Source organism: Magnolia sinica, chromosome 10 (assembly GCF_029962835.1).
Source record: "Magnolia sinica isolate HGM2019 chromosome 10, MsV1, whole genome shotgun sequence".
Taxonomy (NCBI): domain Eukaryota; kingdom Viridiplantae; phylum Streptophyta; class Magnoliopsida; order Magnoliales; family Magnoliaceae; genus Magnolia; species Magnolia sinica.
Window position 1 is genome coordinate 40260899 of NC_080582.1, and position 15401 is coordinate 40276299.

Consider the following 15401-nt stretch of genomic DNA (forward strand, 5'->3'; position numbering starts at 1 on the left):
TCTCAATTGGATTATTGACCCTTTGATAATTTGGCTCTTTTGTTGTGAACATTAACAATCACCATAACCTTTTGTATCAATGAAGGGTTGAAATCTCACATCCAAGAGTGTTTTTTCAGGAATCACCCATCCAAGGGGAGCCCTATCAAATAAATGGTTTTGGTCATCAAAAAAGGCCCAAATTCAATGACTAGAGTCCCGACGTGTCATATTGCAATATGTTGGGAAGATTCAAGCAAACCACTCTTTAATTTATGAATTGACTAAATCAAGAGAGAACTCAATAAAATCCATGTAGATTCATTAAGTCAATCCATGCTTCTAATAAGTCATGATTTTGATTCGAAAGAGACTAGCTCGATTTCAGGTTGTGCAGGAACTCATTATGTTATGAGATGTGTTGAACCCAGTGTTCGAATCAACTCCAGCATTATCGAAACATCTCCGATATTATCTTTATCTCCAGTTCAACAATACCGATAACATTGGTAGCGATAACGATAACGCTAGTAGTATCAAAAAATTCAGGTATTAGAAATGTATCGCTAAGTATCGACAACGTATCAATATCGCTAATGTAATTGCCAATATTTTCAGCTATGTAAATTCTAGGTGTTGCTTGTGTTGCCAATGCATCAATATCGCCAATGTATCGCCAATATTTTCGACTATGTAAATTATAGGTAATGCTTGTATCATAAGTGTATCGACGATATTTCAATAGTAAATTTTTATTTCAATTTTTTTTCATGGGCACATGGTTGTATGTAATGTTCAATTCGTCATTGATAATATCTCGATATTATCGATATCGCAACATGCTCGATATTGAGATCACAATCTTTCATTTCCTTTCCAATTGTTGATGATTTCTTGGTGAAATATCATGTGTTGTTAATATTTTGCAATATCGATGGATGTTTGGCTGGAAGGTTGGATGGTTAAATAGGCTAGATGGGTGGTATTTCTTACAACAAAACATGCTTTTAAGGCCCATTAAATGGAAACTTGTTATGTATGTATTTTTTTTGCAATTTTTTTATTTCTAAATATGCAAATATGTACATCTTAACATCTCCTGAAGTTTTGCTGAAAATTCCACCGTTTTTCCTATGTTTCCCGCATTTCCGATTATCAGCGATATTATCGACGACATCAATATTGTTTCCGTATCCCTGGCCAGTGAAACTTGTAGCGATACCGATACTTCGAACACTGGTTGAACCCTAGTTCGTAAGAAAAATAATAACATGGTGCCTATCCTTTCTGCAATTGGTTGAGTCTAACAAAGTTACTGTTTTCACAAAACTCCCCCTTTTTGCATAATTGTGGCATTTCCATCATACTCTATCTTGTACATAGCAAAGAACCAATTCCAGGAAAGATTAAGCAAAACCATCACCAACTTCCTGAGCATGATAAGAAATGTTTCAATGTTGAATTCTCCTTCAGATATCACCTTAATATTAAGGAGAAAGATCACAATCCACTTTCCTACATCACCTTCATCTCTTCCATCCAAAAGGGGCAATCTCCATCTTGAACATGAGTTCTGAACTTTGTCTTTCTTCAAACTAAACCAAAAGAAAACTTGAAATGTGGTCATGATCCACATCATGAAAAGAAAAAGAAAGCATTAGGAACAAAGCATGACGACTTCATCATTTCTCACACATGCCAAAACCTAACACTATTCCTTAAAATCAAAAGGTTAAAAATCTGAATTGTTTCTTTCATCTACACCAGCTAAAATATTCGATCTACATGGGAATCTCGTCATGCCAACATCATGGATTGGAATATCCATATCATATCGGCCAATACGGCTGTATTGTATCCGTATCGGCTTGATATGATACGCGGGGAAATCGAAGTTAGGGACCATATTTAAGAAAAATCAAAATTTTATTTGATTTTTAAGATTTCTTTTTTCAAAATTTCAAATTCAATTTGTAATTAGTTAATGATGCATTATAAAAATTATTTTTTTTAAATATATGTTTAATTTCCTAGTTGATGCAAATTGATAACACATTTTCTTTCTTGTGGTGTTTGTTGCTTTGTGGCTTATGTGAACTGCAAAGGCATTGCCTTGTCTAGTCTACTATTGTGTATTGAATTTGACAATTGTTGTATTTGTTGGGGATGGTTGGGAATGAGAAGAAGATGTGGGGTAGAAGTATGGGGTAAGGATAGGTGGGAATAGATAACAAATTATATGCAAATTTTGCAACAGGACTGTGAGCGGGGGGCATAACCCGATTAAAACAGCACTTGGCCCATCAAAAGAGTCAAGTATCAAGGTGTGCAAGTGTCCCTCGGGCAATAAGGGAGGAGATGAAAAACTTAGAAGAAATCAAAGGTAAAAAGGCGATGAGGGAGAAAGAGAAGAAGGCTACACTTGATACATGCAGGGCAGAGGTGATTGGAGTTCCTACGCAGCTGGTTGATGAAGACAGTGAGTCGGGAGGATTCGGACAAGGAGATGACGATTGCGAGAATGGAACTTTTACGATGTCAACGTGAGGATAAGGAGTCACGGAGTCGCATCAAATGTTTGGGAGGACTGGTTTAGTTTGTGATGTGGTGGGGAGAGTAGTGGTAGTGGGCATAACAGCAAGGGATTATTTGGAGGGGTCAGGGTGGGGTTATGTCATGCATTTAGCATGCAACGGCAAGAGCTGCAACCTTCCCAGCCTAACCCCCCATGCCCATAATCTTGTTGAGGAGAGGGAGCCACAGGCACCTCTTGGTGATGAGACAGTATTTAGAAATGCCAATAACACACAAAAGAAATTAAAACACATATGATAAAAGAAATTTGTGGATAATGTTAGAAAGGTAGCCACAAAGTTGTTCTTGAACAATAGTATTCCTCCACATGTTGTCGATTGCCTATACTTTAGGTGTTTGTGAATGTAACAGTTGATGCAGGACCTGGGATTAAAGCCCTAATTCTTATGACATAATTCGAAGTATTCAAATAAAGTAAGGTGTTCCGTAGCGATAACGGTGCCCACCGTTAAGGATAAATTGAATCGGTGTAACAGGCAAAACGGGGGGCACAACAGGCATTATGCCCTTGTATAGGTCGATTTTTATTTTTTATTTTTTTACTCCAAAGAATTCAAAAACATTCAGAAAATCTAAAAAATTGCAAATATTCCAAATATGCATTCATTTCAGTGTTTTAAATAGCGTGTAGCGCATAGCGTGGCGTTTGGCCCTCTATAGTGTGTAGCGTAAGCTACATAGCATGTAACGTAAGCTACACAACCCTTAATATTTTTAATTAAAATAATAGAAAATATGATAAAATTTACAAAATGCATAATTTCCATGAGTTCTTGACAACGAATCTAGATCATCAACCACTTACTTCCATGCAAAATCTCTCTCTCTCTCTCTCTCTCTCTCTCTCTCTTTGCCTTTAGACATCTCTAAGTGTGACTTCTTCTTCTTTTTTATTGAAACACCACAAATTCATGATATAGACCACAATTTGGATGGTCCAAATTGATCTAAGTGCTCTATCTACGATATGGACCACAATTTGGATGGTCCGGATTAGTTTAATGTAGTGTCATGTGTTATAGGTATAAGTCATCACCATTTTAAAATAGGTGTTAAACTAAAATAGAAAAAACACTTTAAAAAAATGAGATTTCAGGTAGCTTACGCTATCCACGCTACACGTTATGCTACACTCAAGGTATTCTGTATCGGCTATAGTGGCCGTAATGGTCACCACCATTACCAATACGGGAATCAGCTATAACGGCCGATACGGGGGCGTAACGAACTTTACGACCCCCGTAACGGTTGAAAATTTTCTTTTACTTGAAAAAAATCTGAAAAAATATGTAGAAAATTCAAAATAATGTAAATATTCCAAATATGTATTTATTTTTTTATTTTGAATATGTTTATGGTAGTGTAACGGTCCACTCTTTGGTGAGAGTGTTGTATCGGGTTGTTTGGTGAATTTGTGAACATGGTTATATGTCTCTAATGCTTACAAATCACAATCAAGCATTAGAACTAGAAATCATTAAAAAGGCATAAATACTACTTTTTCAATTTTTTGAAATAAAAAACCCTCGAAGCTTCTATTCACTCAAATTACTTTAATCTACAGTTTTAATCTTAAAAACTATATTAAGAGTAGTCGAAATTTGTTGTAAAATGATCCAGAAGAGTTCTTGGAATGAGAAAAGTTATAAAAATAAAATAATAATAATAATAATAATAATAAAGGGAGAAAAATGAAAAAAAGTGGTGGTTTTTCGACCATTTCAGGGGTAACGGTCGTTATGCCCCATAACGGCCTTTATGGCCACTGTAACGGCCGATACGGTCCTAAAAAACCAACCGCCCTGTTTCACCCCCGTATCACGTAACGGTCATGGCCGGTACCTATACATATCGGCCTTTACGGGCATATCGTAACAAATGCGGAACACCTTGGCTACGCTACATGTAGCGTATGCTACATGCACTCTAGCTTATGCTACATACCCTGTAGCGTACGCTACATGCACTATAGCTTACGCTATATAACCTGTAGCTTACGCTTCCAGGGAATTACGCTACGTAGCATTTTCGCTACGGTATACTACGTAGCATACGGTACACACTACTGAAAACACTGATTCATTTATAATTTCGAACATATTTATGGCAGTTTAACGATCCAATCTTTGGTGAGAATGCTATATTGGGTTGTTTGATAGATTTATGAACCTGACAACCTAGAATTGACCGTAAACTTTTATATTTAATTTTCCGACTATATGATATCAATATAAATTTATTACAACGAATGTGATACAAAAACGTCTCATATTTGCAGGTTCTACTATTATTTATAGTATTGGTGTATTACATACCTTGCAACTCACATGCATTTTCATTTCAATATACAGAGTCTCTTCAGGGACTTTTGTGTCCTATTATGTAATTCATATACCTAAGAATTTGACATCATTTCCCCCATAGATCTTAACAAAAAATAAAAATTGAATTCGAGTAAATATTATTGCCGATTTGGGGCTAATTTGGAAGAGCATTCGATGCCCCAAATCAGTCTCAAATTCAAGCAATCTATTAGCACTTATCCCACTAATGGATTATTGGACATTTATTGGACAATGAAGAATGAAAAATAGCAAATAGTCCTGATTTAAAAAACAAGTGCTTGCAAATTAATGGAGAAAATTGTTCAAACAATTTAATTTTGGGATTGTGATTTAGCAACAATGGTCCAAAAGTTTTACTTAATTTTGAGTTGGTACATGCCTCATGTATGATTTTTTAGGGCCATTTACGTGGGGTCCACTCGATGTATGTATTATATACCCATGTCGTCCATCCAATTTGCTAACTCATTTTAGCACATGGTCCAAAAATGAGGCAAATCCAAATCTCAGGTGAACCACTAGTGGGTGAGGCAAGCCACCTTGATGTATTTGTATGTCCAACTGTCAATATGTTTTGCCAACTCATTTTAAGGCATGGTCCAATAATTCAGGTAGATCTAAACTTAGGTGAATCACTAGTGAGTGACAACTTAAATTTGGGGCCCACCTTGATACCTTTGTTGTATATCCAATATCCATGCGGTCCATCCTTTTTGCCAATTCATTTTAGAGCATGGTCAAAAAAATGAGGTAGATCCAAATCTCAAGTGGACCACGCAATAGGGATTGAATTCCCACCATTAACAAATTATCAGGACCATTTTTTATCAAGCTATTATTCATGTTCTCCCTTCATCCAGGTCTTCTTATCAACAGGTTCGATGGCAAATAAACATTATAGTGGGCCATAGAAATAAACATTATAGTGGGCCCTAGGAAGTTTTTAATGGTGGGCATTCAATCCCTATGTGTGGTCCACTTGAGATTTGGATCCCTTTATTTTAGGGACCATGCCCTAAAATGAACTGGAAAAATTGATGGACGGCATGGATATACTACACATAAATCAAGGTGGGCTCCACGCACCAAAACAGTGCAAGTGCACTGAGCTGTGTATGCTCCAAAGTATTTTAAATAAAAAAACAAAAGTTTTTCGCAGCCACATAGTCCATTCATTTTTTCTAAAGACCAAAGAGAGGAGAGGGAACCGAAAAAAGGGGGGGAGAGAGAACCGAAAAGGAAAGAGGGAGGGAGGGAGAGAGGGAGGGAGGGAGAGGGCCGCACCACAGGGGAAGAAAGACGTAGAAGAACAGTTGTTGCTGCCGTCGCAACCCAAGAAGAAGAAGAAGAAGGTGTGTTGTTGTTTTTTTTTTCTTTTTTTCTTTCTGCCCACTTTTTTCTTTAGGATTGTTGTGTGTAACAACTATTATGGGACCGTAATGGCCATTACCATCCAAAAAAGCTGGGGGTCCCTATTTCAGACCCGTTTTGCGTCATTACCGTTATGTATCGGCCATTGCGGTTGATATGTAAACATTTTTTCACACATTGAAATGAAGTGTACAAGCATTTGTGAAGAATATGGGCTCATGACGAGTAGAGGATGCACAACCATGTGTGATGGTTAGACTGGCCCAACCAAATTGAGTATGATAAAATTTATGGTGTACTCCTACTTGGGTATAGTGTTTATTAGAGCCGTCGATTCATCTCATGAAGTGAAGAATGCTAATTATATCCTTAACATGATGAATAGCATGATGGAAGAAAGAGGGAAGAGTAATGTGATGCAAATTGTCACTGATAATGAGGCATCATATAAGGTGGTAGGAAAATTGCTTATAGAGACGAGGCATCATCTATTGTGGTCACCTTGTGCAACACATTGCATTAATCTCATCCTTGAGGATATTGGGAAGAAGGGCAATGTGTCAGTACTTGTTGAAAAGGCGAGTTGATCACGATATATATTTACAATCACAATTAAATAATTGCCCTTATGAAGAAATTCACAGGCGGGTGAGAGCTAGTGAGGCCTAGAGCGTCTAGATTCACCACACATTTTATAGCCATGGAGAGTTTGTAAAATCATAGAGGAGCACTTAGCGAGATGATTGCATCTCGATCACTATTGTTAAATGCGATCACATATTCGCATATGCGATCACATATGTGAATTCTCCCATGCATTTCGCATATGACATGATGGCATATGTGCGATGTATGCGATCGCATACAACATATGAGATCGCATATTGGCATCCATAAATTTTTATTTTTTATTTTTTATTTTTTTTATTTTTGCAAAAAAGAAAAACACCTTTTCGCCTATAAAAAGACATCCAAACCTCCTCCATTTGCAACATTCTCACTTCAAAACTCTCTAACTCTCTTTTTCTCTTACATTCTTACTTCCCAGTGCAATTAATCTCTCTCTTACATAGTTCCTATCCTACTTCCAACTACCAACATCCAAGTTCCTAGTTCCGACTTTTTTACAAGATTAAAGCAAAAAGGTCATTTAAGAAAAGAAGTTTCCCTCTCCCTTGGAAGATCAAGATTCAAGCTTCAAGCACTCTCAAGGAAGATTCAACTTTCAATATTCAAGCACTCTCATTCTAAAATCTACATTTCTCTCTCTTACATACACAATAATCTTAATTCTAGAATGTTGATGACTTAATGTATACTCAATTCATTGTTTAATTGATTTTATTTCTCTCAAATGTATTTTAAATATGTAAAATTAGATATCTATTAACTCAAGAAAGTTCCCCCTAATTTCTTAGATTTTTTACATTTTTTTCTCCTTTTTTTTTTAGTTTTTCGAAAAAAATAAAAAATAAATATGCAGTCGCATATGCGATATGCAATTTAACAACATTGATCTCAACAATGGATCAACTCGAAGTATGGATAAAAGACGAGCAACATGCCTATGGAGATATGTGCGCGATTATAAGAGACAACAAATATTGGAAGAAAGTTCTAGAAATTATGAAAGTAGTAAAACCTTTGATTAAGATTCTTCGACTAGTGGAAAGCGACGATAGGCTAAAAATGGGTTTTCTTCATGAAGAAGTTATGGACAGAGCAAAGTTGCCTATTAAACGTTCAAAATAACTACAAAGATTATTGGAATCTAATAGATAAGCGTTGGAATAAACAGCTTCACCATGATCTCCACGCAGCAAGTAAACGTAAGTTACAGTGATTAAATTTAGTTATTCATTTTTCTTAGTTCAGTTCTTCATGAACTATGGAAAATTTTAGTTATTCATTTCGAAATGCATATTTGTAAATTTAGTTAATGAGATGTTCTATTATTCTCTCTTTTAATGAACTTGTAGGCTTCATCCTAAACCCACAATTCCGATACGCGACTACATATAAAGAAGATGATGATGATGATGAGATTACTATTGGCTTGAAGAATGTCATAAAAAGGTTGGAGCTAGACATTAGCCGGCAAGTTGATGCTATTAATGAAGTTAACCATTATTTACAAATATGTATTTTGAAATGCATTACGTATGTCACATATGTAGATTGTAGTGTAGAGTCTGAGACTTATGGTACTTATTATTAGCTACTCTTTCACAAGTAGAGATGTATGAAGTGGCAATGGGTAGCTTTGGAGATCCACTTACACGAGTTGCAATACCAATCCAAATATAATTTATAACTACAATGAGTTTGTAAGATTTAAGAAAGGTAGGTGTATAAACTATAAAGTATGTTTTTACCAATTTAATAAGCTAAATAATTAATATATGATATATTTCTTCATTATCTATGCAACTCAATGGTGGGTCAATTATGGAGAAAGTGCACCCAACTCTATGGAATATCGCAATATGATCTTGAATCAGTGTACATCACCTACTTGTTGTGAAAGAAATTGAAGTACTTTCGCTCGCATACACATTAAGCAGTGGAATCTAATAAGGAATTAAAAGGTACAAAAAAATGTATTTATCCACTACAATGTGAGGTTGCATATGAAAAACATGAAGAAATCAAGTAGGCAAGCTAACAACCAAGCACACTATTGTCCAATAAATTTGGACTATATATTTGCTGAAAAATAGCCATCTTCTTCCATGGCTTGAACAAAGGGAGAATGATAAAGAAGCAGCCGAAGGTGAGAAACTTGAATACCCAAAACTCATTACAAAAACAGCTCAGAGCCATCCAGATCCTATTATTAAAGAAGATGGCGAATGTCAATGTAGTAGCAGTACGACTCATACTGATAGCCATAGTAGTGCTGGTGGTGGTGGTGGTGGTGGTGGTGGTGGTGCAACTGTTGCTAGTGTTGCTCTCAGCACACCATACGACTATCAACACATCGTGAGGCTAATGAGCACTGATGTGGTACACAAGACTGGACTTATGAGTCTACTGAGCCACAATACAGCCAACAAGGGGGAGGAGCATCATGGAGAGGCTAGCACCAGTGGCACTCATGAAACACCGGAACATAAGGATGGCTTCCGGACATCATGGATATGGTTGCGGATACACAGAGCCTGTTGCATCACTTTTGTGTTGGAGTAGTCTTCTTGATCAACAAGTTCCATATGGATATGGATATCCGGATCCAAATCCAAATTATTCATCATCAATATCACGGTCTCAGAGCAACAATATGGCTATTCATCTAGCGTCGGTTGATATCCTTACTCGGGATCAAGGTCGATTCCTAGTCAGGATCAGTCTTCCTCGGGTTTTGTTGACCTACTCTTTCCATCCGGCTCTAGTTATTATGGATATGTAGCACCAGCACCTGTAGCACAACCACAGGTGCAGTCGGATGATTACGAGTAGTGTTCGAAATATTGGTATCGCGTTACGTATCAAATCCTTGGGATACAAATACATACCAATTGTCACACAAGATATATTGTTTGTATCAGGTAATTTATCGCACTTTTTGGGAAACATTGGGAAATTTGTTGAATTTCTCAACGAAACTTCAGGGATTGTTAAAAAAGACCTTAATATATACTTTTAAGTGCACATAATAGGTTTCCTTTGTATAGGGTCCTAAGCTATCCGTTGTCTAACTAAACTAATGCATCTATATTCAAATTGAATGCATAACATTTAGAGTGTATGTGATTATCATTCCATCGAACACTCCTAAATACTTCGAAATTAATCTCAATAGACAGCTAGTTGAAGGGAAATTTCGATAAAAAAAAGCTTTTTATTAATTTCAATTAAAAATTTTGACAAAGACTTGACAAATTAGTATATCAGCCCTCATACATGCTTGATTTCATGTTTGGAGTGCAACATTGCAAACAATTTGGGAGAAATTGGGGAATTTTTGAATTTTTGCCAAATCGAACCACCTATACTCAAATTTTGAAATTTGAATGCATGTGATGATCATTTCATCAAATACTCCTAGATACTTCGAAATTAGTATCAATCAAGGTATTCTGTATCAGTAATGGCGGCCGTAACGGTCACCGCATTACCAATACGGGTATCGGCTATAATGGCTGATATGGGGGCGTAACGACCATTACGACCCCCGTAACAGTTGAAAATTTTCTTTTGCCCAAAAAATTCTGAAAAATATTTAGAAAATCAAGAATAATGTAAATATTTCAAATATGTATTCATTTTTTGTTTTGAACATGTTTATGGCAGTGTAACGGTCCACTCTTTGGTTAGAGCGTTGTATCGAGCTATCTAGTGAATTTTTAAATATGATTATGTCTCTAATGTTCACACATCACAATCAAGCATTAGAACTAGAAATAAGAAAAAAAAAATGCATAAATAAATGGCCTCCAAGCTTCTATTCACTCAAATCATTTCAAGCTACAGTTTTAATCTTAAAAGTTATAGTAAGATGGTTGAAACCTGTTGTAAAATGATCTAGGAGAGTTTTTGGAATGAGAAAAGTGAAAAATAAAAAAATAAAAATAAAAAATGGAGAAATGAATTTAAATAGGAAAAAAAAAAAAAAGTGATTGTTTTTCGACTGTTAATGGGAGTAACGGTTGTTATGCCCCATAACAGCCTTTACAGCCACCGCAACAGCTGATATGGTCTCAAAAAATCAACTACGCCGTTTCACCCCTATATCATGTAACGATCATGGCTGTTACCTATACATATCCGCCTTTACGAGCGTATCGTAACGGATACGGAACACCTTGGTCTCAATTGATAGCTAGTTAAAGGAAAATTTCAAAAAAAAAAAAGAAAAAAAACATGGAGAACATGAAGAACCAATGGATATCAAAATCAAGCTCCATCTCCATGATTTTTCATGCGAAATATAAAGAACCAATGGATTTATAACCATTCGACACTGATTTAATATAATTTCAACAAAAAAAAAAAGGATCGAAAATTGAAAATGCTTACTGAATTGAACATGTGGGATATATCGGTACTATCTTTGCGTTTCGTATCACACAGGTGGGATACAAGATATATAATGGGATATATCCGGCGAACTCGTCGATATTTAAAATATTGCTTGTGTGTTTCATATCACACAAGTGGGATACAAGATATATCGTGAGATATGTTGGCTAATATCATCGATATTTAAAACACTAATTATGAGGACATAGAGGTCGACTAACCACAACCAACAAAATTTTCATTTTGGTGGGTGAGGTAATTGGTGAGTTTTTATTAAGAAAATTATTTGTTTAGAGATTAATCACATTTAAGGAAATTAGTAAGTACTAAGTATTTCCACGCTTACATTACATTGTTACATGCACATTCTCCAAGCAAGCACAATAGTGACTAGTGATACTTCCTAGACACTTAATAATTAATACTAAATAGTCCAATAGTCTATATATAATCATATTAGGCTATGAGCAATATATGATATCAATTTATGACATATATCAATAGTTTATATGGAAAAAAAAGGGGGGGGGGGGGAATTAAACACCATAACTGACAGTACGTCAACCCGCCATGGCAGCAATCTTACCAAAGAATGGTCTGATACACCATTGAATACATGGTCAAAACACTAAACAAAATGATAAATTCTTGAATATCTCTTCTTCTTTTTTTCTTTTTCTTTTTTGTTTTTTTTTTTTTTTGCTTCAAAAAAACAATTTTGACCTATACGGACCGATACGACCCCGATATCGTATCATTTTTCCAAAGGGCCGATACAGTGACCAATACCGTTCAACATGTTAAATTCAGAACCATGGCCAACATGTTAAATTCATTCACAAATGTCCAAACAAACTACTTTCTTGATACTTAGCCATCCTTACATTAGAGTCCAAAGAGATATAGAACCCCCCCTCTATCGAAGTGATCATATAAACAATTGAAAATCCATGACTTGAGGACCTGCATAACACAATCTTCCAAAATGGAAGTTTTTTTTATTCTTCAAAAACCTCTATATCCACTCAGGTTATGCAGCCTTCATGGTTCTCACCACCGACAATTGAAAATCCATCTTATTGATGTAACTATGTCACTTCCATCGTAAGCACAGATAACCAAAGGCAAACTTTTACCTCTGAAATCCATAATTTACATGACTTGGAAAATCAATCACATGTTTCCAATCTAACATCCATGTTTTTTCATAAATAAAATTCGAACATGAGCAAAAGATTAGTATATACCAATTCCAAATGTGAGGTCTTGAAAACTCTATGTTCTCCCGCCTATTTGAAGCTTAAAGAGTCGAAGAGACATCTTAAAAATCCTAAGCCCATTTTCTATCAAGACAGGCTCAATGTCTCAACCTTGTCAACCTTCTGTACAACCAAAGCATGTTGACTGATCTCCATCACAAAGTTGACTGAAAAAAATCCACACTAATAATAAGTCTCCTCTTCCATCAAATTTTAGGTCATGGACTCCCTCCACCATGTCACTTCCCAAAGGCATTGTTTGACTTTACCTTCTTTCACCAACTTATTCACAATTTCGTAACTTTCTAATGCTTCCATCACAATCTCAACCTCATCCTCTTGATTAATTTCCAATCAGGGAAAAAAAGAAAGAAAGAAAGAAAGAAAGAAAGGAAAAAAAAGAAACTCAATTAGCATTGTAAAAGAAGAGATACCTAAGCTTTCTAGCATCTTCCGCACTCATTTTTGGGAACGTATGCTTTCAAGATGCTCTTTTAAAAATATATATATATCATGTTATTACAGTGATAAAGTGGAATGGTGGAACAGGATTCATGTAGCCGTCCCAACTAATCATGATAAGGGTTAGATGATGACGAAGATGATGATGCCATTGACAGTGAAAATAGCCTTTGCATATTGGTTTCCATCTCCTCGTTGTTTCACAATTCTTCAACATCGACACTTCCTATGCACTAACCATCATTCATGAACATCTTCCAATATTCATAGTTTGATCATGGAAACTTACCGGTAACAACATTATTCAAACCATTGTAGGTATCCATCCTTGTTGATGCAAGTGAACTTGCTGAATGCAACTTTCTTCTTTATGGGTCTTTACTCCTAAAAACCAACAAGCTAATAATATAGCTCCACTACCATATTGAGAGATCCCAACTCTCCAAGTGTAGCTAGGCTGCTTGATGCTACAACTGCATACATAAGAATGTAGAAGCACGTAAAGGTCCACAAGCAAAGGAGATTGCGAATGAGAGACTACATGAAGGATTTTGTCCACACTCAAGAAAAAGCTACAACACTCAAGCTTAGAACCACAATTTCCCTGCTTCACAACAGAAATAATAACGCACACCTATGAATAGACCTTATGGATGCTCTAGTCACATTGTAGAGCGGAATTTGCTTATGATAACTTGTATGCATATATTCTTCTTTATGTTATGATATAATTATGCATGGAAACATTTTTCTTATAGGCTGTAGTTGATCCCTTTTGGATTAACTCTTAGTTGGCTCCATGGTGAAAGAGTAGAGGACACATCAACCAAGATTTGGTCATGGGAGAGTTATGCCCTACAGTTGTTAAGTACCCTAAATTTCATAACCACTCCAGGACATTAGACCATCCAGATTTTATTTGTGGTCAAGAGTTGTTGATCTAGCCATGAACCAAGATGGCTTAATTTCCACCATCAAGTTATTGTTGTATCTTTATTTAGGCCCTTCACCAAACAAGAGTACAAAATTTCATTAGTATATGCTGTTTAGTACCTAGCCCGATTGGATATTCGTATTGGAGGATTGCATTGTCTCCTAACTGAGAGGTCTATCATGCTTAGATTAGATTTAACTTAATGATGCACTAGCTTGGGCTCATCCTTTGACTAGAGGACACGGAAGGCTTAAGATGATGGCTTTGACACGTCTAGTTATGGCTATGACACATCAACTGATGCCACTACTCGTGGTTGAAATACGGGTGTTATTGGGTACATGCATTGAGGATAAGTAACCTCTTATGATCCAACATAGAATCCATCATCTCCGTGAACTCCTATTAGTAGCTTAGATCTTGATTGACAGGGTTCCACCAAGCCCATCTTTGTTGGTCCACACTTCCAAAAGTTTTGAAATAGTTTTTCAAAGGTTTTCAACCATTGGATCTTTTGTTTCAACCATTGATTTTGTTTTTATCATGCTTAATGAAAAACCAATTACCATGATCTATTTGTGTCCCACCTCTTCGTCCTACATGGGATTATGACAAGAGTAAGTGGCCATAATGGTGGAGGGATATGGTCAATTTGGGTGCATAGATAGCTGTGGTATGTGCACTTTTGATGATCTAAGGCACAGTGAAGTGCATGGGGTGGACTTGGTGGGAGCACCAAAACCCTAACCTCCTCTATACGTAGATCATATTCTCAAGCGAATAGGGTGGCCTTGCACAAAAAAGAATGGACGTCCCCACTCGTCTCCCCTTCACATGTTTTGAAAGAGAGACAAAAAAGAGGGGGTGAGAAAGAGAGACCATTCTCCATCTTCCATCACTTGGGTGGTCCACTTCTTGAGTTGATCTCAAACCTTGGATTTACATCTCAACACTATAATGAGATCTAGATTTGCTTGGGCATATGTTCTTCATTGAGGATAAATTGTAAAGGGACTTCTTCGATTCGAAGAAGATCGACATCAGCAATATAATCCTCAACTACTTTGTTCTAAGGTGTATTATGTGAACCATCCAGCTTTTGTTTTATTCTAGAAACTTAAGATCTATATATTGTGTCGATCCTCATTCAGATTAAGAGAATAATTTTGAACATTGTGCTTTCATTTGTCTTTCCAAAACCCCATTGCAACATTCTCCTTTGAATTCCGAAAACTAACAAAATGAGAATTTCCCCCTTTCCCATAAATTTCTACCAATCATGAAAATGCAACCCATGACAAAAGACTAAAAATGCCAATTGAACTTATGTATACCCTGCCCTTGAAAGCTTTAAAGCCTTAGAGCGAGCAAAATGAAGAAAAGCAATGTACATAACCCCAAAATAAAATACTCAATCCCTCATGAGAGTAGCAA

At 36.1% G+C, this 15401-nt stretch overlaps 1 protein-coding gene across 4 annotated transcripts in view; it reads right to left on the reverse strand.

The window, feature by feature from the left end:
- The window catches only part of LOC131258324 (uncharacterized), a 60942-nt gene that overhangs the window by 4251 nt on the left and 41290 nt on the right, over positions 1 to 15401 (reverse strand). The gene's annotated exons all lie outside the window — the stretch shown is intronic.